The sequence below is a fragment of the Loxodonta africana genome, chromosome 12 (assembly GCF_030014295.1).
Source record: "Loxodonta africana isolate mLoxAfr1 chromosome 12, mLoxAfr1.hap2, whole genome shotgun sequence".
Lineage (NCBI taxonomy): Eukaryota > Metazoa > Chordata > Mammalia > Proboscidea > Elephantidae > Loxodonta > Loxodonta africana.
This window is the reverse complement of record NC_087353.1, coordinates 66,864,561-66,886,044: the sequence shown is the minus strand read 5'-3', so window position 1 is coordinate 66,886,044 and position 21,484 is coordinate 66,864,561.

Genomic DNA, 21,484 nt, shown 5'->3' with positions numbered 1-21,484 from the left:
TCGGTATCTGTAGCTACTGGGATCATGAAACCAAAAAACCAGTTGCTGTTGGGTCAGTTCCAACTCATGGAGACCTCATGCGTCAGAGGAGAGCTATGCTCCATAGGGTTTTCGATGGCTGATTTTCTGCAGGTAGGTTGCCAGGCCTTTCTTCCAAGGTGCCCCTGGGTGGACTCAAATGGTCTTTTGGTTAGTAGTCAAGTGCATAATTAACCATTTGCACCTCCCAGGGACTCATTTTTATAACTGGCTGTAGTTCCCAAATTCCTTATGATAAGTATGTAAACCTTCAGTAGACAGAGAGAAAACACTATTTTAAAATGGGGTGATTTGTAATAATAAAAGCATTGCTTCGTTGTCTGTGTACAGCCTGGTTCACATGATAGAGGTGAGGGCCTTTCCCTCCCTGATTCATTTAGAGAATCACAGCGAAGCCTCGCAGACCCCCAGATACCATTTAATCAGACACCTAAAAATATATGCACAAAGATCTGGACCCCAGAGCGCTCCTCAAACTCTGTGTGTGTATGTGTGTGTGCGTGTGCGTGTGTACGTGAGTGTTGGGGGCAGGGGTGTCGGGGACAGGGGCTTTCCGGTGAAAATGCAGATCCCGGGACCCCACCAGCAGCAACAGTTGTCCTCCGTGGGTCTGGGGTGGGGCCAGTGAGTATTCCCAAGCACCATGGTGAGTCCACACAGGTGGTGAGATCCAGGCTCTGAAATGCACTGTGCTGGGCCCCAGGCCCACAGTTTGCCCGAGGCTCACTTAGGCCAGGTGTGGACCATGTTAATCTGCCCAGCTCAGGGCCCAGCCACTCTAGCTCCTCACTGCTGGACCTTCCTGCTCCTGCGGGCCCACCAGGAGGTCCCTGGGGGAGTCAGAGAGGTAAGGGGTCCCCTTTCCCCCCTGCTACTGCAGGAGAAGTAGTCAGGGTTGGGGCTACCCTATGGACCCCTTTGCCCTATCCCCTGGAAGCCCAGCCTTAGACAAGGACCAAGCCCAGCTCTCGGAGGTTTCACTCAATTTGGAAGACTCAGAGGTCTGCCGGTGGTTTAGGGAGGAGAGGGCGTTCTCTGAGAAGAGCTGAGTGTGGCAGAGAAGGAGCAGAAGGGCTGAGGGACAGAGTGGAGCAGGAGGCTGGATGGGCCAGGTGAGGAGGCACTTCGGGGCCTGTGAAAGTTGCTCAGAGAATCCTGAGGGCGGGCGACCAGAGGCCAGAAGCTGGATGACCACTTTTTAAACCCTAAGCTAGGAATCCTGGACACTTATTCTTGGGGAGAGAGGGTGGGGGTGCAGAAAGGAGACAGCAACCCTCCTCCCTTACTCTGCTGGCTGTGACCTAATTAGGAAGCCGCTCAGAGATGCTGGACTGGGAGCAGCCACCATCTCCCAGGTAACAGTCAACCCCAAGACACGAGGTTGCTCTTGGAACACCTATGTCTCCACCTGGCTCCGTGCCCTCTCTGGTGAGTTTTGGAAAGTCGCCTGGACTAGGAGGTCCTCCCAGAGGAGCTGAGGAGGGAATCATCCCTGTGCATGGCCTAGCTAGGGGGTGGGGGTCAGTAGCTGTCCAAGTAGAGGAGAATGAGCTTCCTGTCCACCAGCAAAAGGGCACTGGTGGCACAGTGATTAGCCACTCGGCTACTAACCAGAAAGTCTTTAGTTCAAACCCACCAGCAGATCCTTGGGAGAGATATTTGGCAGTTCACTTCTGTAATGATTGGAAACCCTCTGTTCTCTAGGGTCGCTATGAGTCAGAATTGACTGAATGGCAACAGATTTTTGGTATCCACAGGGAGTCTGGATAAAGGACAGTTTCTTCACGGTCTCGTGAGGGCAGCTGAGAAGTAGTGGACCATTACAATATAGCTTGACAAGTACAATGAGAGGAGGAGCTAGGGTTACCCCAAGAAGAGACCCTAAATCCAGCCTGGGAGGTCGGGGAGGGCTTCCTGGAAGCAATGGACAAGCAGGGGTTAGCCCCTCAGAGACAGTCAAGGCCATTGACTGGCCCAGGGAGCAACATTGTCACATGAAGTCCGGGAGCCTGTCAGAAGCACCTGGAAGTCTGTTAGAAATGCACATTCTCAGGCCCCACCCAGACCTGCTGACACAGAAACTCTGAGGGTGGGGCCCAGCCATCTGAATTTTAACCAGTCCTCTACATTATTCTCATGCAGGTGAGAACCACTGTCATGTCATTATTTAGCAACTGGAATTTTCAAGCTCAGATAATCACTTCCCTGTCATAGAGGCAAATCCAAGTGTTAAAAAACCCATTGGTGTAGAATCAACTCTGACTCCCGGCGACTCGTGTGTCACAGAGTAGAACTGCTCCACGGGAGTCCCCCCACCCTGCTGTGATATTCACAGAAGCAGATTGCCAGGCCTTCTTAGGCGCTGTTGGGTGCATCAGAACCAGTGGTAGACTGCAAACCGTGTGAGCCACCCAGGGACCTTAGGTCCAGGTATTGCAGGGCCTGAAAAGAAAAGATAACAAAATTGTGAATATAAAACAGGGTACCCGGCCTGGCAAGAAGCCCTTGCAGGTGAGGGCTGCTGAAGCTTAGCTTCATCAGCTTCATCTCTGGTGCAGACAGGTCCCATTGTCAGCAGAAGGGAGGCTGATGGTGGAAGCAGGAAGCGCGAGTCCATTGGTCACCTCTCCTCCCTAGGGTTTGCTCCGTGGCTTTGCCTCAGTGGAGAAATCCCACCTGGAAGAGGTCGTGCTGCTGGCTTACCCAGGGTGGTGGGCATCAGACTCCTGAGCACCGGAATCACCCTGAGGACTTGTTAAACTTATCGCTGGGACCCACACAAGCCTTCGATGAAGCAGGTCTGGGGTGGGACTTGAGAATTTGCCTTCTAACTAGCTCCCCTGAGGTCATGGTGGTTTGGTGGTAGATTTCTCACTTTCCACGTGGAAGACCAAGTTCACTTTCGGGGACAATGCACCTCCTGAGCAGCCGTGAGGTGACCAATCTGTCAGTGGAGGCTTGCATGTTGCTATGACGCTGGACAGGTTTCAGCAGAGCTTCCGGACTAAGACAGACTAGGAAGAAAGGCCTGACGATCTATTTCCAAAATTCAGCCCTGAACCCGGGCTACTCTGTGGCAGCAGCAGCAACAACATGTGACTTGACTTTTCTAAGCCTCATTCTTCTGTCTGCGAGCTGGAAGGGTACAGATGATGAAGTTTTATGCCTCTAAATACATTACCAGAACGTAAAGCATTTGGTACACAGTTGGCTCAATGAATGGAACCTGTAATTTTTGTTATATTTACTATTTTCATTATTATTTACTATTTATAGGGTAGAATCCAAGACATTCTGGCTGAGGCTGAAAGGGCTGGGCCCTGGGCCTTATGGAAGAACAGGCGCGACAGGGAAAGATCATGAGATGGACTCGTCAGGGAAGGCCTGGAAGGTGCCTGGGTCCGAGGACAGGAAGGGGTAAGCCTTGAAAGAATCAGGACTATTCATCAGAGAGGACCCCTGTGGTGGGCTTCAGGAGGCCTCCACCTGCGGCCAGGACATGGAACAAGGCAGACAGGCTTATTCTAGAGCCAAGCTGTCCAGTGTGGAAGCTCCAACCTCACGTGGCTTCTGAGCACTTGCAGTGACTGAGGAACAGAGGTTTTAATTTTATTAATTTTAATTAATCTAAAATTAAATTTTAAAAAATGTACTCTACTGATTGGAAAACGTTCAAGTATGTTTGGAACAACTTTGGCTGTGTCACCCTACCTTTTCAACTGAAAATTTTATGGGATTTAAATACAGATCAAGAATTTCTAATAAAAATTTAACACCTGAAAGAAGATATGCTGCAAGTATGAAATATATATGGATCTCAAAGAATTAGTACCCTCCGGACAAAGAATGTAAATGCCTCATTAGTAATTTTATAGTGAGCATAGTTGAAATGATAATATTTTGGGTGTTTTAGGTTAAATATATTAAAATTAATTTCACCTGATTCTTTTCCCGTTTTAAATGTGGTTCCTGGAAATTTTAAAGTGACTTTTAGGTGTGTATTTCCTTGGCTCTACTCTATCCTATGGGGGTTTTTTTTGTTTTACTCTTTATAGGGTCGCTATGAGTTGGAACCGACTCGATGGCACTGGGTTTTGGGTTATTTCCTTGGCCAGCCCTGCTCTAGAGGGTCCATCGTACTTTTTATCTTTGCTAGCATTTTAGCATTAGGTATTAGTTATTTTGAATTTGGTCAGTTTGGCAGCCAAAAATGATATTTCCTTTGTTTTAATTTACCTTTTCTTGATTTCCAATGAGGTCAGATATCTTTTCAGGTTTATTGGATTACAATTCTGGAAAGTGCACGTTTATGTCTATCTATGCAAGAATTTCTGTTTTTCACATTGGTTTGCAGAAAATCTGTATGAAATAAGGCATGTATTACTTTTTAGGGTTTATTGTCAGCCTTTTAATTTTTGCTTATGATACTATTTAATATGAAGAGGTTTAAAGTTATGTGCTCAAATATATCAACCATATTCAGGAACCATATTTGATTTTTTTTTTTTTAATGGTTTCATTTTTGCTATTTGGCTGATTATTTCATCTGGGCTTTCATTTTAGAATGTGGTATGAGGTGAGAATTCATCTGATAAACTCTTTGGAAAAAAGCAATTTTCTATTTTAAGTGAGTTTTTAATTACTCGAAGAGCGTATGCCTAACTTGTCCTGGTTTCTAAAAGATTGCTTGTAAGGTTAAAGTCCTCTCTGACCACTGGCTGTGTGGTTCCAGCCCTCGTCTCCTCTCCCTCTTCTCTAGGGTGCTTTGTTGTTGGTTTTGTTGTTGTTGTTAACTGCCTTCAGGTCTGCTCTGATTCACGGAAACCTTAGGTACAACAGAGAGAAACGTTGCCGGGTCCTGAGCTGTCCCCATGGTGACTGGTATGCTTGAGTCCTTTGTGGCAGCTATTTGGTCAATCCATCTCATTCAGAGTCTCCCTCGTTTTTGTTGGTCCTCTAGAAACCCTGGTGGTGTAGGGGTTAAAAGCTACAGCTGCTAAAGAAAAGGTCAGCAGTTCAAATCCACCAGGCACTCCTTGGAAACTGTGTAGGGGAGTTCTTCTCTGTCATATAAGGTCGCTATGAGTTGGAATTGACTTGATGGCAGTGGGTTTGGTTGTTTTTGTTTTGTTTTGTTTTGTTTTCTAGACTACCAAACATGATTCCTTTTACTAGGGATTGGTCTTTCCTGATGACATGTCAAAAGCAACTGAGTCAAAGTTTTGCTATCCTTGCTTCTAAGGAACATTCTGGTCATTGGTTTAGTGTGTGCCTTTCCAGACCTTTTCTATGCATTAATATCCATACCTTTAGAAACTATTGTTGTTGATTTTTGTGTAAACGGTATTGTGTATGATGTATGCATTGTTGTTCAACTTGTTTTCCCCCCTTTTATATCTCAGAGCTGTCTCAGTATGCTCAGGTAGACTTTCTTCTTTCAACTGCTGCAGTATATTATGTTATGGATACATCGAAGTTTAACCATTTGCCCATTGGTGGGCATTTGGGTTGTTTTCTGATTTTGCTGTTATATACGATGTTGCAATGTTCAGGCCTTTTTATTTGTATGGCAAATGCTTTCCAAAGTGAAATAACAAAAAGTAGAATTGTGCCATCCTACGGCATGCTCGTATTTACTGCCAAAATACTCCCCAAAATGATCACAGTAATTTACCACCAGTAATGCATAAAAATACATGATCATATTTTAAGTTTTTGTTGATTTAATAGGTCAATATGTTACATCATTGTTGTAATTTGCATTTCTCAGCTTGCTAATGAGGTTGAGCATCTTTTCATATGACCGTTATTTGTATTTCCTCTTCCGTGATTGCCCATTCATAACCACTGCCCATTTTTCTTTTTTTGGTCTTTTTTAAAAAAGCAATGTAAAACATGTATTTTATTCTAAAATATATATTCCAAATAATTATTTATGTTATGACATGATAATTATTGTCACGTATGTTGCTTTTTTGTGTTGCAAATATCTTCTGGAATATTGTTTCTTTTAATTTTATGAAAAATCTTGTTTGAACATTGATTGGGGTTACATAAAATTTATAAAATAATTTGGGAAGAGTTGACTGATGACTTTGTAATACTGAGTCATCTCAACCATGAACATGGTATATCCCTCCAGTTATACGACTCTCTTTTGTTAGTAAAGATATATACTTTCTCTTTATAAATATAGATCATATTTCTTGTAAAGTTTATCCCTACGCACTTTAAAGTTTTGCTGCTATTGTTAAATTTATTTTTAAAATTTCCTATTACATCTTCTACTTTGTCTTGGTGGTGGATAGAAAAAACTATTCATTAAAAATAAAATGTTGATCTGGTATCTCTGGCCACTTTGCTGAACTTTATTGTTTTCAAATTCTTTGTTAATTTGTTCCCTTAGAATCTTCTAGTTGGATTATTACAGCACCTATAAATAATTACAGTTTTGTACAGTGAAACCTGTAAGAGCCAGAACTCAATGGGATTGCCTTGTTTTACTAGGTCTTGCAAGTTTTCCACCTTTGACGGGGCACAGTCTTACCACTTTTCTATCGCTCTCTATTAGTGAAAAATATTTGAGTTTTCCTTCTCTGACAGGCTTCTGCCTGTCTTAGGCTGAGTTCTCTAGAGAAGCAAAACCAGTAAAGCATCAAAAAATATATAGAGAGAGATTTATATCAAAGGAATGGCTCACACAATTGTAGAGGCTGTAACATCTGAGTTTGTGGGTCAGGATAGAGGCTTCTCCTGATTCATGTAGCTTCAGGGGCTGTCAAACCCAAGGTCAAAAAGCAAGGCTCTTGCTCACAGGCTACGAAGACCAACACATCCCATGATCAGCAGGCAAGACCACAGGTAAGCACAAGTCCCAAGAACTGGAGGTCAGAAAAACAGGAGCCAGCTGTAGGATCCAGCAAGAGCAAAAGCCTACGAGCCTTGCCAGAATGTCTGCTTATATTCTACACTGCCCACACGCCCAAGAAAACTCTCTTTCAACTGATTGGCTACTCACAGCAGATCCCATAGTGAAGGGATCTCCATTATATCAAATCTCATCATGGAAGTGATCACAACATAATGTGACTGCCAAACCACCGAGAATCATGTCCTAGCCAGGTTGACACGCACAGATTTTACTGTATGTCCTTTTCTAATATTTGTAGCTCTTATCTTATTACATAGGCTACAGCCTCCAGTACAATTTTGAAAAGTAACAGTGATAGCATGCACCTTCTTCTTGCTCCTAAGTTTTAAAAATTAATACTGTGGTCTACTTTAAGACTATTAATTCAATTCATTGATCTGAAGGTTAATTCTTATACTACTATCACACAGTCCTGTTTATTACATATTACAGCTTTACATGAAGTTTTAATGTATAGATGACTGAGTCACCAGCAGCTGTTAATCTCCTTCTTATTTTTAACTAACGTTGCTTTCTTATCCTTCTGATACATCTTTTTCTCATCTTTAAGCATGAACAACAGCTGGGTTGGGTGTAAAATTTTTAGGTCATGTATTTCCTTCTCAAAATCCTTTAGATTTTGCTCTAATCTAGAATTTGGCTGGTTTGTTTGTTTTCAGAAAAATCTGTGACCTGTTGTGGTTAACTTTTATTTTATCTCACCAGATATTTTCAGAATTGTCTACTTTATCCTCATAATGTAAAAACTTTGCCAAGATACAGATCTGCTTTCACTGGTTTTTATCCTGGTGATGTTTTCTGATCTGTAAAATGAGAACTGTTTTTGGCTTCAAGTAATTTCTTCAACTATGTCTTTGTTTATTATCCTGAAGTTAAGCAAAGGTACTTGCCCGGCTGTGAAATGTGAACTATGTTTGTGAGAAAGCTGGGGCTCATGCTTCAAGAGATAATTAGTATACACGGTTATGTTTCAGAACCTGGGTTCTTAGTAATTTCAGGTAACAAACTGATCTTGTGCAACCTTGTCAGGGACTAGTGGGAACACCTAAGAAGAGAAGCAGACATACATAATTCCAACTCTGATGCTGAGACACTGTGCTTCTGTTAAGTTTCTTCTTAGAATGATTACTCCAAACAATGTGGCCATTGGAAGGTTTCTCATGGACCTGGCAGTGGTGGAAGGAAATGAACAAGAATCTTGTCCCATCTCTGTATCTCAGTCCTTGGGTTCAAAAGGCAGAGGCATTCAAGTGTTTGTTGGGTTAAAAAATTATGAACACCCGCTGGTCTGTAACATTCTCCAGGACCATGACCAAGGTCTCTCTCTCTTTCCTCTTTATCCCCTCTCTCTGGCTTGAGTGTGTAACTGGACTGTTCAGGTCTGCTTGGTGCAGCCATAGAGACACAAAAAGGGTGAAAGCAAAAGAAGCTTTATTTGGTCAACCAAGCAACGGAGCACATCGAGACTTGCGTCACTAAGTTGGTTCCCTGAACAATGGCCGAAGCAATATTTATTAGGGGAAGGGTCCTGGGGAAAGGAGCAAGGTCGTTGATTGGTCTGGCCTGAAAATGTTGTTCACCTTCATCTGTGCTTTCTCAGTCCAAAAAGGGGTTTCTCAAACCAGATCCTAGACTCAGACCCCTCACTTCTGAAGGCCTTTCCCCAATCTTGGGCCGATGAAGTTTGATTCCGTCTAGTGGGAGAAGAGTTCCAGGGTCACCCAGAGGACAGGGTTGATGGTTCTGTGCATGTCAGGTGGGCCAGATTTGTTCTTAACTGGTTCTGTGGTCTGCAGATCCCAGCCTCTTGTTTTTCTTAACTTAGGCAGGAAGTTGGCCGATTGCCTAAAAAACATCTGGAGAAACCAGTTAGAAGGGAAGGTGGCTCATGCTACTCTACTTACAAGTTGGGGGTTGGTAATGGTGCCTGAAGGCTGGGGTCTCAAGTGTGTTTTCTTCTAATTTACAGTCTACCTTATAAAGATAAAAGCTCAAGTCTGGGATACTTTAACCTCAAGCATCATGTAATCCCTTGATCTGGGGGGACCGCCATAGAGAAAAAGAGGCAAATGGAGTGAGAAATAGTTTTAATTTTCCTTGACTCCAGATTTCTGGCTTTCATGGAAGTTGGGGTAACCCACCCAGGCCATTGCCCTTAGGTGTCCTTTGGAACCTTGAGTCTTAAAGTCACCTTTAAGTCAAACAATGGTCTAGATAAACTAGTAAAAACTGGTTCGCATTGGGAATTGGGCTCTTCTGAAGAATTATCTGTGTAGTCAGTTTTGAGGAACAGAAACTCTAAGGTCAGACTAGAAGTTGTTTTAGGCTAAATTGTTATTATATAAACACTGTTCTGGCCCCCTTTCCATGGCAATACTGATAAGATGTAGTCTAAGAATTTTGGAAGTTCCTTTCCTCTTCAGAACATTTTGACTCCCTTGTTGAAATGTTACCTGGTTTGCAAATTGTATATTCAATGACCTTCAATCAATTTCTATTATTGGCTTAGTATGATTTTTGTTTTAACAGAAACAAGAAGCTTCCTGGGTCTGCCCCCTCCTATTTCAACCAGAGCAGACCCCCTTATTGGTTTTATATATTAAGCTTTGGTCTGGAGCTCCAATGCTAGCTGGGGTATCCTGGCCCCTGAAGATCTCGGTAAGATTGATTTAAACCCAATTCCATGGACTTCCAAAGTGCAGAGTACCCTCCAAGATTTTCAAAGTCCCCTGGGGCTTCTCACAGTCTAATCATGATTTTGTGCTTCTATTAGATTCTTATTACCCACTTTGTATCTTGAAGCCTGGTCCATGTTCTTCACCAGATGTACACCCAACTGAGGGATGGCGTTCTGTCTCTTTGACTCCTTCCCCTCAAGACTCCCAGCCCCAAACAACTAAAAATCCAAGACTATTATATTTAGCCAGTTTTACTGAAGGTTGGAGATTATGAGGAAGATTCACATTGAATAGTGAACAACAAAAACTGAAAACCAAGGATTGGCCCTTTTTTTGCCATTCTTAACCTGGGAACTCTTACTGGCTGTGGTGATTTAGGAAGCAGCCCTGGTGGCTCAGTAGTTAAGCACTTAGCTGCTAACCAAAGATCAGCAGTTTAAACCCACCAGCCACTCCACGGGAGAAAGACCTATCTACTAATAATGAACATGTGGAAACCTAAATTAAAAATACAATGCCATTTATAATCACTCCAAAGTAATTAACAAAAATGTGCAATGGCAAAACCCTGATGAAAGAAATCAAATGTTTCTAAATAAATGGAGAGGCACACCATGTTTATGGATTGGAACACTCAACATGGCAAAGATGTTAGTTCTCCCCCAAATTGAGCTACATGCTTTATGCAATTCTTACCAAAATCCCAGCAATACTTTTTGTAGACATATACAAGTTTCATCTAAATAGCACATGGACAGGCACTGGCTCTAGAATAGCGGAAACAACCTTGAAAAAGAAGAGTGAAGTGGGAAGAATCACGCCACCTGATATTAAGGTTTCCTATCTAACCACAGAGCCCTGATGGTGCAGTGGTTAAGAGCTTGGCTGCTAAGCAAAAGGTCAGCAGGACAAATCCACCAGCCCCTCCTTGGAAACCCTGCAGGGCAGTTCTACTCTGTCCTACAGGATCTCTATGAGTCGGAATAGACTTGACGGCAGTGGGTTTGGTTTTTTCGTTTTGTTTTAATGTAACTGCAATAATCAAGACAGTGTGTACTACTGGCAGAGCGATAGCCACACAGATCACTGGAAGAGAACAGAACACGAAAAGTAGACCCACACAAATATGCCCAAGTGATTTTTGACAAAGGTGCAAGAGGAATTCAATGGGGGAAGGGCAGTTTTCATCAAATGGTGCTGAAGCAATTGGACCACATAGGTAAAAACAGAAAAAAACAAAAACAAAAACTCAACTTGAACCTCACACCTGATACAAAAATTAACGTAATGAATCACAAATTTAAATGTAAAAGTATAAAACTTCTAGAAAAACTTAGAAGGAAATCTTTGGGATCTAGGGCTAGGCAAAAAGTTCTTAAACTTGACACTAAGGCCACAACCCATATAAGGAAAAGCTGATAAACTGGACCTCATCAAACTTAAAAAACTCTTGCTCTGTGAAAGCCCAGGAAAAGAGAATGAAGAGACAAGCTACAGACCGGGAGAAAATATTTCCAAACCACATACCTGACAAAGAACTAGTATCTACAATATATAAAGAACTCTCAAAAGTCAACAGTGAAAAACAAACAAAAGCACCATGAATGATTCAGTTAGACAATGGGTAAAATACACATTTCATCTAAGGGAACATAGGGGTGGGTAGTAAGCCTGTGAAGAGATATTCAACATCAGTAAAACCCTTTGCCATCAAGTCAATTCCAACTCATAGTGACCCTATAGGACAGAGTAGAATTGCCCCATTCCAACTGCTGGCCTTTTGGTTAGCAGCCATAGTTCTGCATCACCAGGGCTCCTCAATGTCATTAGCCTTTAGGAAAATGCAGATGAATGCCACACCTATCAGAAATAATATTGACAATATCAAACACTAGTGAGGGTGTAGAGAAACTGGCTCACTCATACACTGTGATGGGAATGTAAAATGGCACAGCCACTCTGGAAAACAGGGAATGTAAAATGGCACAGCCACCCTGGAAAACAGGGAATGTAAAATGGTACAGCCACCCTGGAAAACAGTTTGGCAATTTCTTAAAAAACTAAACATGCAACTACCATGTGTCCCAACAGTTATACTCCTGGGCATTTATTCCAGAGAAATGAACACTCAAGAACATGTTCACACAAAAAGCTGCACACGAATGTTCATAGCAGCTTTATCTGTAATGGCCCAAAAACCGGAAACAATACAGACAAACAGATGCATGGTTAAACTGTGGTACCTCCATGCCATGGAATACAACTCAGCAACAGAAAAGGAATGAAGGACTGGTACAACAAAAACTCGAAGGAACCTCAAGAGAATTATGCTTAGTGAAAAAGGCAATTTCAAAGAGTTATAGACTGTATGATTCCATTTATATAATGTCCTTGAAATGACAAAATTATAGAACTAGAGAACAGATTAGTGGTTGCCAGGGGTTGGGGATGAGGCGTGGATGTGGCTCTCAAAGGGCCACGTTAGGGTTCCTTGTGGTGTTGGGTGTCCTGTCTCTTGGCTCTGTCAATGTCAGTATTGTGGGTGTGACCTTATACTGTAGTTTTATGAGATGTTACCATTGAAGGAGACTGAGTAAGGGGTACGTAAAATCTTTCTGTATTATTTCTTATAACTACATGTGAATTTATGATTATCTCCAAATAGAAAGTTTACATAAAAAAAATAATGCTGGGAGAAGATAAAAAACAGAGAGAAAGACCCAAGAGACATATTAATCAATTACAATTAGAAATTACATATGCTGTCCATTAGGATCCTGTGTCAAACAAACCAATGATGCAAAAACATTTTATGTGACAATTAGGAGAGCTTTGAACACTGAATGAATCTCTGATGATATTGAGGAATTATTTTCAATTTTTATGTATATTATAGTTATTAAAAGAATTTGTATCTTTTAGAGAAAAATTAATATTTATTAATGAAATTATATGATGTCTGGGGTTTGCTTTAAGATAATCTGGAGTAGAAATAAGTAAAAAAAGATTTGCCATGAGTTGGGAATTTTTGTGGCTTAGTGATGGGGACGTGAAGGTTCATTATATCGTTCTCTCTATTTTGCATTTGTTTGATATTTTCCGTAATATGAAGTTACTTTTTTTTTTTTTTTTTAGATTTCACTGATTAAAGATAAAACATTAAAAACCACTGGTGTTGTCTAACTCCTGTACTTGACAAATGGGGAAACTGAGGCCCGGAAGAGGAAGAGGTCCTCAAGGTCACACAATGAGTGATGGAATGGGACCCACAGTCCACATCCCTTGTCTCTCAGGCCACAAAAGAAGTGTGAGGGCAACTGGTCCTCTCCATAGCAATGTGTCCTTTCTCTCCGCGGTAGATCTGGGTCATTAAGGAGCCTCTTCTCCAGGACCTTCAGTGTCCTGGGACAATGAAAGGGGCAGGAGGAGACATCATGGATGGAAGGCTGGCCCAAGGACCTTCACCTACAGATCGCAAACCAGTGCTGACATAATCAGCAGACTGGCTGGCCACCTCGCATCACCATCTTGCATGGGGGTCTGGTTTCTCTTGTGCCCTCAACACGCCCCAATGGCCTTGCAGCATTGGCTCAGTGGACACCATGGCTCCCTTTGCAAGCAGGGAAACTGAGGCAGGGCTGGGATGAGAGCCTAGGTAGCATAGTGGGAAGAGGGTAGGCTTTTGTGTTGAAATCCTGCCTCTCCCCCTTCTGGCTGTGTGATCTTTGGCTACTTCCTTAACTTCTGGTAGCTGCCTCTCTTATCTGCCTAATGGGGTCAATACTTTATCTTAGAAAAAAAAAAAAAAAGTCTCTTAGAAGTATTCTGCAAATTACAATTAATGAATATATGCCTAGAATAACTTTTGGATCAGAATTTGTTCCTTTTCTTACCATCCCTCCCTTCCTTCTCTATTTACTAGAGGAAAGAGGAAGAACAAACACTAACCACATTCTTTTGACATCCATTTAGTATCCTCCATAACTGACCTCAATAAATTGCTTATAGTATGTAAAAAAAAAAAAAAAAATAAGGGGTCAACAAACTTTTGCCCCTGGGCCAAATCCACCTGCTGCCTGCCTGTTTTATAAATAAAGTTTTATTGGAACACAGCCATGCTCACTTGTCAGAGGTGAGCAGTTGCAACAAAGATAAAATGGCCACAAAGCCTAAATTAGTTACTACCTAGCCCTTTATGAAAAAAGTTTGCTGACCTCTGACTTTTAGCAAGAATTTCTTCCTGAGCTGGGTTTTTTATTAGCATCAACTTGTCTGGTCAGAACTAGAAAAGGTTCATTCAGTTGCCCAAATCAGCCAACAATGACAGGTTGCTGTGAGCGCAGAGGGTGTGTTTGGGGAGGAGGGTAGTTACGTGGATGGTCATGGGGCCTTAACTCATGTCCTTGCGCTCAGGAAACTTACAGTCTGGCTGTGTGAACAAACAAAGCAAGCAAGAGCAGCAGACCAGCACTATAACCCAGCCTTGGGCACTGACTAGCTATCCTTGTGGCACAGTGGTTAAGTGCACAGCTGCTAACCAAAAGGTCAGCAGTACAAATCCACCCGCTGCTCCCTGGAAACCCTACGGGGCAGTTCTACTCTGACCTACAGGGTCACTATGAGTCAAAATCAACTCGATGGCAACGAGTTTGGTTTTTGGTTTGGAAGCCTCAGTTTCCTCACTGTAAAATGGAGATAATAATAGGACTCACCCTCTTTGTAGAATGATTGTAAAGACTAAAGCCAAAACCAAAACCAAACCCAGCGCCGTCAAGTCGATTTCGACTCATAGCAACCTTATAGGACAGAGTAGAACTGCCCCGCAGAGTTTCCAGGGAGGGTCTGGTGGCTTTGAACTGCCGACCCTTTGGTTAGCAGCTGTAGCACTTAACCACTATGCCACCAGGGTTTCCGTAAAGACTAAAGGAATTATAGAAAGCTTCTTAATCTCTACAGAGTTTGGGATATCTGATAATCTTTCACCCTGCTCACACTCAACCCCCAACTTTGCCTGGAAAATTGTGTTTATCCTTCTTGAAATGATGTGCGAGACCCTTCACCCCATGTCTGTCCTTGAGCTGGCTTTCCAGCCTTCACTCCTTCCCCCTACACATAGACTGCTCTAGCATGGTCTCACTGTCCCTCCTCCTCGTCTTTGCACACTCGTGCTCCTTGTATTCATTTCCAGGCCTGCTATCACAAACCACCACAAAGTGGGGGGCTTTTCTCACAGTTCTAGAGGCTAGGAATTCACAGAGTTGGCAGGGCCATGTTGTCTCTGAAGGTTCAAGGGGGAGATCCTTGCTTGTGTCTCCAAGCTTCTAGTAGCCCTGGGCACTCCCTGATTCAGCTGTAGAATAACTCTCCGTGGTCACGTAGCTGTCTTCCCTGTGTCTCTTCTCCTCTTTTTAAGGACACCACTCAGATGGGCTTAGTTCCCACCCTACTCCAGTATGACCACATGTTATCTGGTGACATCTTCAAAGACCTGATTTCCAAACAAGGCCATAGGCACAGGGGTTAGGCCTTAACCCTATCCTTTTGGGGACAAATAATTCAGTCCATAACACCGGGTTCCAGCACCCTCCCTAGTGTTCTCTAGCCCCACTTCCTACCAAGAATGCCCTCCCCATAGCCTCCCTCCTGCTCCCACTGACAGATCACAACAGAAGACCCTCTTTGAGAAGACCAAAAGCCATTAAGCGGAGACCGCAGAAACTCTTACCTGTCTGCTAGGGGCATCGTCAAGGACATCTGGGTCTCTTCAGCTCAGACCTCAAAACTGCACTACTTTTAACTAAATTGGGGTCACCAACTGCACCTCCCCATCCCAGTTCCCCTGTTTCCCCAAAGCACCAGGGCAGATGGTGGTCATTTTCTCTATCCCCTTGGCCTCCTCCTAATTAACACGCTCTTCCTCCTCTGGGCCTCTCTCGGCAGATGGCAGATGGTGAATGACGGCCCTCTTCCATGGCAAATGCTCCTCTGGGGTGGTGAGGAGCCTGCGCTGGCTTCAGGAGTGGAGAGCAGCTTTCAGAGACTGGTGCTCAGGGCGAGACATGGTGACAAAGACGTGGTGACAGGAACGTGCCAAGAACCCCAAACAAGACACCCACGTACTACTTCACCCACCCTCACCCTGAGTCCAGGAAAGCAGCCCCCATGGGACCCCTCGAAACACCATGTCTTTCCTCCTCCACCAGTGCCCTGTTCCAGGCCTCCGTCACCTTCTGCTCGGGGGCCTGCAGTTGTCTCTGCCTGGTCTCCTGCCTCTAGTCTCATCCCTCCCATCCACTCCCCACACAGCAGCCAGGGTTGGCTTCCCAGGGCACATTCGAAGACACTGGGCACTGTCCTACTAAAACCCCTGAGGGCTCCCTACTGCATTGAGGATAAATTTCCAGACCCTTAATATGGCTACCAAGGCCCTGTGTGGCCTGACCACTGCCTGTGTCCCCCTCAATGCCTGCTCCATTCTCTGGCCTCAGGGAACTACTTACAGTTCTCCAAATGCCACGTTTGAACTCCCCTCTCCATGGAGGTCTTTGTGTGAGCCAACACCCTTTAGCTCAGACACTGCCTGTCTTAGTTATCTAACTTGTTGCCATCGAGTCTATTCAGACTCATAGTGATCCTATAGGACAGAGCAGAACTGCCCCATAGGGTTTTCAAGGAGCAGCTGGTGGATTCAAACTGCTGACCTTTTGGTTAGCAGCCGAGGTGTTAACCACTGTGCCACCAGGGCTCCTGTCTTAGTATATCTAGTGCTGCTATAACAAACACCACAAGTGGGTGGCGTTAAAAACAAATTAATTTTCTTACAGTTTGGGAGGCTAGAAGTCCAAATTCAAGGCACCAACTCTAGGGGAAGGCTCTCTCCCTCTGTCTACTCTGGGGGAAGGTCCTTGTCTCTTTAGCTTCTGTTCCTTGCGATCTTCATGTGGCGTGGCATCTATCTCCCCCCATCTCGGCTTGCTTTTTGTGCTGAATCCGCTTGTTTTATATCTCAAAGGTGATTGGCTTAACACACACCCTACACCGATAAGGCCTCACTGACATAACAAAGAAAACCCTATTCCCAAATGGAATTACATCCACGAGGATAGGGGTTAAGATTTATCATATTTTGGGGAATACAATTCAGTCCATAACACTGCCTCTTCTAGAAAGTCTCTCTGATTCGGCCTCTACCCTCTCCGCCAAGACTGGGTCTGGAGAGCTTATGTTTTCATAGTGACCAGCACCAACTGTGACCTGGAAATGCTGGTGGGTACCTTACACCCCATACCTCATGTCATCTTCACACCCACCTGATGGAAAGATATCATTAGCCCAATTGTCTATGCCAACTCATGGTGACCCCATGTGTGTCAGAGTAAAAATGTGCTCCATAGGGTTTTCAGTGGCTGAGTTTTCAGAAGTATATCGCCAGGCCTTTTTTCGGAGGCACCTCTGGGAGGACTTGACCCTCCAACCCTTCAGTTAGCAGCCGAGCATGTTAACCGTTTGCACCACTCATCTGCCTCCCCAGCTACAGGCTTCACCAGGGTAGGAATACTATGTCAATCTTGTTGACTTCACAATGATGAAAACAAGTAGAATTTACTGTGAGCCCTTACCATGTTCCAGGCATCACTCCTGTGTTTTACACCTGCGACACTAGGAGGTAGGCAGAGCTGTCATCCCATCATAAGGTGGGGAGTCTGAGGCATAGGGAGGTTATGCAACTTTCTAAAGTCATCCAGGCGTAAAGGGGTAGAGTAGGGTTCAAACCTAGGCATAGTTCCAGAGGTTTGAGCAGAGCACAAAACCACCTCTCCATCTCCAAAAGAGAACATAAGATGTACAAGAAGCTTCAATAAACGCATAATGCATTAAAGGGTGAGGCTGGCTCTGAGCCATTCTTCTGCCTCATTGGGGGTCTGTGATTCTGTAGGAGGCTGGAGCCCAGCCCTTCTGAAGGGCTTTCTCCAAGTCTGGCATCCGACCATTTGAACTTTACAAATCATTCCCTCCCCGTGCAAATGAGAATCTACACCGGTGTTGGCTGCTCTTCCTTTCTGCAAATAATTTGGCTGGGAGAAGGTGTGATCGGGTAGCACACACTGCTGCCTGGTTTTGTACAGCTGCTGGCACCATCCAAGGAGGAAGAAAAGCCAAACTAGCAAAGCACTTTCATCAGTAATAGACAGAGAGTGAGAACACAAATGTACTCAAAGCCTGATTTCCAATTAGCAAATGATAAACTCTCGTATGCAATTATCTCCATGGCTCTGTGGAATCTTGAACCAAAATTCCCTTCTTGGAAATTTGCACAGGATCTGAAAGCAATGTACCCATTTTCTGGTGGTTTCCCTGGAGTGAAAACCTTCTGGAGTGGCTCTCAAAGGGAATTTGTGCATCGGGTGAAAAAATCGATGATGTCAGAGCAAGCCCTTGCCAGGTGGAAAAGGGACTTGTCTGGGAAAAGTAAGAACATATTGAATAAATGATCTTAGATGGAAGTAGATCATTGTAAATTTTGAGCAGGAAGAAAAACATGATGACCATCCAAGTACCCACCACCCAACCTTAGAAATGAAATAATACCAACATTGTTAAAGGCCTCTGTGTATTCCTCTCTGTGGTAGGCAGAATAATGCCCCCCCAAAGGTGACCTGTCTGTCAGTTTGTCATACTGTGGTGACTTGTGTGTTGCTGTGATGCTAGAAGCTATGTCACCAGTATTTCAAATGCAAGCAGGATCACCCATGTGGACAGGTTTCAGCAGAGCATCTAGACTAAGATAAACCAGAAAGAAAGGCCTGGTGATCTACTTCTGAAAATTAGCCAATGAAAATCCAGTGAATCACAACAGAATATTGTCTGATATAGTGATGGAAGGTGAGCCCCCTGGGTTGGAAGGCATTCAAAATACACAGTGGCCCCCACAATGGATTCAAACATACCAATGACTGTGAAGATGCTGCAGGACTGGACAGTGTTTCATTCAGTTGTACGTGGGGTTGCCATGAGTCAGAGCTGACTCGCGGCAACTAACAACAAAGACGTCCACGTCCTAATCCCTGGAACCCATGAATATGTTACCTTAAATGTCAAAAAGGACTTTGCAGATGTGATTAAGCATCTTGAGGTAGTGGGGAGATTATTTTGGATAATCCAGGTGGGCCCAATCTGATCACATGAGTCTTTAAAAGTAGAGAATCTTGGCTGTGTTCAGAAAGAGATGCAACAAGGGTCAGAGACATCAGACAGAAGAAGAGAGACTCAGAATGCCAGAAGAAATCACTGTCTGGCTTTGAAGATGAAAGAGGGGGGCCACAAGTCATGGAATGCAGCAGCCCCTAGAAGTGGGGAAGGACCCTCAGCTGACAACCAGCAAGAGGTCAAGGACCTCGGTCTTACAGCTTCCAACAACTGAACTCTCCCAACAACCCAAATGACAGGAAACAGATTCTTTCCCTAAGAAGCTTTAGAAAAGAACATAACCAGTTAAAAAAAAAAAAATTGCCATTGATCTATCCTGACTCATGGTGACCCCATGTGTGTCAGAGTAGAACCAAACTCATAGGGTTTTCAGTGGCTGATTTTTTCAGAAGCAGATCTCCAGGTCTTTTTTCCAAGGCACCTCCGGTTGAACTCCAACCGCCAGCTTTTCAGTTAGCAGCCAAGCACATCAACTGTTTGTACCACCCAGGGAGCTATGACAATACCTTGATTTTAACTCAGAGATGCCTGAACCAGACTTCTGACCTAAAAACCTGTAAGATAATAGATGGGTGATGTTTTAAGCTACTGATCTGTGGTAACTTGTTATCAATACAATGAATTACCTAGGGATGGAGTCGACTGGTCACAGGGCATATGCAGCTTCAACTTTACTACCGATCAGCTTTACTAGATGTTGTCAAATCGCTCTCCAAAATGGTTGTACCAGTGAACTCTCCCACGAGGAGTGCAGGGCAGTTCCATTTATTTTCCTCCTTCTAAAAACTTGTGTATCAGTTCCTTATTGCTGCTATAACAATTTACCACAAACTTAGTGGCCTAAAACTACACAGATTTATTATCTTACAGTTCTGTAGTGCAGAAGTCTGAAATGAGTCTCCCTGGGCTAAAATCAAGGTGTTGGGAGATAGAGCCACGTTCCTTCCTGGAGGCTCCAGGGAAGAATCCATTCTCTTAGCTTTTCCAGCGTTGAGCGGTCACAGGCATCCTTGGCTCGTGGTCCTCTTCCTCCATCTTCAAATCCAGCAGCAGGGGGTGGAGCCCTTTGCATATCAGCTCACTCTGACTTCTTTGTTACCCTTCTACTTTTAAGGACACTTATGATTACATTGGACCCACAGGGATAATCCAGGATAACCTCCCTATTTTCAGGTCAGCTAATTAAAACCCAAAACCGTTTGCTATCCAGTCAGTTCTGACTCATAGCGACCCTATAGTTCAGAGTAGAACTGCCCTATAGGGTTTCCAAGGCTGAAATCTTTATGGAAGCAGACTGCCACATCCTCCTCCCTCGGAGCAGCTGTTGGGTTCGAACCACTGACCTTTTGGTTAGCAGTCAAGTGCTTAACCACTGTGCCACCAGGGCTCCTTAGTCAGCTGATTACCAACCTTAATTCCCCCTTGTCATGTAAAATTACATATTCACAGGTTCCTGGGATTAGGATGTGGACATCTTTGGGGAGCCATAATTCTGCCTAACACGACTTGTTTTTATTTGGCTTTTTGATCTATGCCAGTTTGGTGCATGTAAAATGATGGATCGTTATGGTTCTAATTTGGATTCATTGGAGTTGTATTCAGAGTGAGGAGTGGTAATGCCTTTAGGCTTAGAGGCAGCATCATCATACTCTTAAATGTCCTTAGTATTGATATTTGGGGGAATCTTCCTGCTTTGGACGTCAAGCAAGTTGAGCAAATGGAAAGATCACCTACTTTGGAGTTGGCACACCTGGCCTTGACTCTCCCCCGACCCGACAGGAGCTGTATGGCCTTGGGCCAGGTCCCTGACTTCTCTGGGTCTCATTTCCCACCTTACAGATAGTTAAAAATGTGTAACACACCTAGCCCATAGTGTTGTTGGTCGCCATTGAGTCAGCTCCAACTCACGGCAATCTTTGGTATAACACAAAGACACATTGCCTGGTCCTGCGCCATCTTCACGATGGTTGGTCTGTTTGAGTCCATTATTGTCGCTATTGTGTTAATTCATCTCAGTGAGCATTTCCCTCTACATTACCATTCGTATTTTGAGTGCCTTCTAACCTAGGGGGCTCATTTTCCAGCACTGTAACTCGATGGCACTGGCTTCTCTGCCTTTTTGGCATCAGATAATATTCTATTTGTGATTCCCAGGTATTTCATTGCCTAATATTTGGAAACAGATTGTCAGGCCTTTCATCCTAGTCTGTCTTAGCCTGAAGCTCCACAGAAGCCTGTCCACCATAGGTGACCCTGCTGGTATTTGAAATACTGGTGGCATAGCTTCCGGCATCATAGCAACATGTGAACCACCACAGTATAACAAACTGACAGACGGGTGGTGGTAGCCCATGGTAAACTCATTGCTGCCGAGTCGATTCTGACTCATAGCAACCCTATCTGACAGAGTAGAACTGCCCCATAGAGTTTCCAAAGAGTGGCTCTTGGATTCAAACTGTGGACCTTTTGATTAGCAGCTAAACTCTTAACCACTGTGCCACCAGGGCTACCAAAAGCAATGATGTTTGCTGGAAGCAGGGAAGATGAGGAGGGTAAAGCTGGGATCTGCCAGATGAGAATGGGGGCACAAAGCAGAGGGTCCCTGTCATGGATTGAACTGTGTCCTCCA